Source organism: Carcharhinus amblyrhynchos, chromosome 27 (assembly GCF_965287045.1).
Source record: "Carcharhinus amblyrhynchos chromosome 27, sCarAmb.v2.hapA, whole genome shotgun sequence".
Taxonomy (NCBI): domain Eukaryota; kingdom Metazoa; phylum Chordata; class Chondrichthyes; order Carcharhiniformes; family Carcharhinidae; genus Carcharhinus; species Carcharhinus amblyrhynchos.
The window spans coordinates 38079671-38082817 of NC_137350.1; the positions used below are offsets into that span (position 1 = coordinate 38079671).

General features: G+C 44.5%; 1 non-coding gene across 1 annotated transcript; it reads left to right on the top strand.

Annotated features, from left to right (window-relative positions):
• The first annotated feature begins 2423 nt into the window (after positions 1 to 2423).
• trnac-aca (transfer RNA cysteine (anticodon ACA)) lies at positions 2424 to 2496 on the top strand. Its single transcript has one exon. It is a non-coding gene; the product is annotated as a tRNA-Cys (tRNA).
• Positions 2497 to 3147: the final 651 nt, after the last annotated feature.

Here is a 3147-nt window from a genome sequence, read left to right on the forward strand (position 1 = left end):
TCCCAGGGTTTGGTCTTGTTATGTTGCTATTTTGTTCCAAGGTCAGCTTTACAATTCTAAATAATTTGCCATTGGCTCAGCTGATAAATACACTGTCCAAACATCATATGAACAAGCAAGGTCTCAAATTAGACACCTAGTCTGCGCTGAGAAGAGATACTGGGCAGAGTGTGAGTTGGGAACATTCTACATTTTTTTACTCATTCATGGAGTGTGGACATAGTTGTCATAATGGTCTATGTGGTGTAGCTACATCCACAGTTAGGATGAAAGTTCTAGGATTCTGACAATGAAGGAATGGGGCCATTATTTTCCTAAGTCAGGTTAGTGTGTGCGTTGGAGGGGAATGTTTTGTGGTGTTGTTCCCACATGCCATTGTTCTTCTGGGTGGTAGAGGTTATGGATTTGGGAGGTGCTGCTGAAGGAGCCTTGGCTACAGTTCATCTTTGCAGATGGTACACGCTACTGCAATTGTGCACCAATGGTGGAGGCAATGAACTCTTAAGGTGGTAGATGGGATCGCATTCAAGCACATTGTTACAGTTAGCCTCAGTGCCCCTGAGTTACAAAGGGAAACATCAGCCAATATTCCTGCTCTGGATATATTGTTCAGTAAATCTAAGGCTGGGATAGATTTTTGAACTCTCAGGCAATCAAGAGAAATGGGGAACAGATGCGAAGGTAGACTAGAAGCTGAGGATGATTACATAGAATTACAGTATTGAAACTAGTCATTCAGCCCAACTGGTCCATGCCAGCATGCCTCCAACCACACTCATTCATCTCATCCTAGATTTCCAGCCTCCCCTTAAAGGCACCTACGCTATTCACCTCAGCCACTCCTTGTGATAGCAAGTTCCATAAACTTTGGCTCCATTCTCTCTCCACAGATGCTGTCAAACCTGCTGAGATTTTCCAGAATTTTTCTGTTTTCTAATCCTTCTCTGGACAAAAGAAAACTTCTCTTGAATTCTTCACAGGGCTGTTTTCCCAGAAAGAGTTGATGAATGAACATTGACGGAGGACAGAATCAGGCTTGGCTGTGCTGCTGGCCAGGGTGGAATAACAAAAGGAGAAAACCGACAGTAAAATAAAAGGGTATTAATTCCACTCACTTTCTTTTAAAGTAAAAAGAAATCTCACTTACAAAACGTCATCAAATACTTTCCAAAAATTCAAAGACATTGTATTTTTCAGACATCTCCCATCTAAGGCTTTAGTTTACCTCCTCAAAGAATTCCAGTAGATTCATGAGGCATGACCTGCTGCTTTTAAATCCAGGAGACTATCCCCTCTGCTTTTTAGATGAATATTGATGGCCTCCTCATAAAATTCTCTCGAGCATTTCCTTTACAATTGGTGTTAGACTAACTGCTCTGTAATTCTCTGATTCATGTCTCGCTGCTCCTTGAATATGCATTGTCCTCTGGTTGGCAGTCAGATAGAGTTTAGCAATTAGCAAAGCCCTGGGAGAAATGTCCAGAATCTTGTCCTTTCCTCAAGGGTTTGGAGTCTCCTTAGTTTTCTTCCCCTTCTTCCCAAGGGTGTTAACTCTTGGTGGGACATTGGGCGTCACTCATGCTCCATGTCACCAACTGCTCTGAGGTCCCGAACCCAATTTGATCTTTCTTCATCTGGAGCTGATGAAGAATGAGATTGGACAGGCTATTTGCTGGGAAGGGCACTATACTGAGGCCTATGTGCACACACATGCGTCAGTGCATTCAGGAACAGGCATGCATCCAGGTCATTTATTTTTCACCTCTTTAGCGTTGCCATCTGTAACCTGTTTACTGCCTTCCCGGGGTGTGATAAGTTAATTCAACACAAACTGGTCTGAGGACTCACAGAATTCCTACAGTGCAGGAGGAGGCCATTCGGCCCATTGAGTCTGCACCAACCACAATCCCACCCAGGCCCTATTCCCGTAACCCCACAGATTTACCCTGCTAATCCCATGACACTAGGGTCAATTTAGCATGGCCAATCAACCTAACCCGCACACCTTTGGAGTGTAGGAGGAAACTGGAGCACTCAGAGGAAACCCATGCAGATACAGGGAGAATGTGCAAACTCCACACAAACAGTGACCCGATGCCAGAATTGAACCCGGGTCCCTGGCGCTGTGAGGCAGCAGTGCTAACCACTGCCATTGTGACACCTGATTTCACACGGGGGTAAAAATCACCCCGCTCAGAGCATTAGTTAACTGTACCCAATAAAAATGTGTTGAACCTTGTTAGTTTTTGTTACGTTAATCTGTCACAATCACTAAAATCCTAACCAGGAATCTGTCACTCTGACCTGGGCAGTGAGTTCAAAGATGCAATCGGGGAATTGATAATCTGCCCAAACTGGGGATTAGTTTCAATGGAACTGCGGGTTTATGAGGGACGACAGATTTCTCCATTGGCTCATCAGGAGGGGGTATAGCTCAGTGGTAGAGCATTTGACTACAGATCAAGAGGTTCCCCAATTCAAATCTGGGTGCCCCCTTCCTTGCATTTATCTTAGGAAAAAGAGATCAAATTCAGGTGACCCAACCTTGCATTGTACACTGTGTGTAACTGCAGCAATAAGTAATAATAATCCTGAAATGAGCTGTTTGGTTCCACTACAGAAAAGAGTGCAAAGTTTTGGGGTGGCACAGTGGTTAGCATTGCTGCTTCACAGCTCCAGGGACCTGGGTTCAATTCCTGGCTTGGGTCACTGTCTGTATGGAGTTTGCACATTCTCCTCGTGTCTGCATGGGTTTCTTCTGGGTGCTCCAGTTTCCTCCCACAGTCCAAAGATGTGTGGATAGGTTGATTGGTCATGCTAAAATTGCCCCTTAGTGTCCTAAGATGTGTAGGTTAGAGGGATGAGTGGGTAAAATATATAGGGATAAGGGGTTAGGGCCTGGGTGGGATTGTGGTTGGTACAGACTCGATGGGCCAAATGGCCTCTTTCTGTACTGTAGGATTTCTATGAGACAAAGATGTCTTTAGTTCCTTTGTTTCCAGTGGGTGAATTTTCTCAGGATAATTTTACCCAGAGAATTAAAGACTGAGCACTAATGGAGTTAAAATTAGTGAGAAACTGACACTGATCCACACAACCTCTATTCTGAGACAATTTTAAGCATCCCACCATTCCACCCGGCCTCCC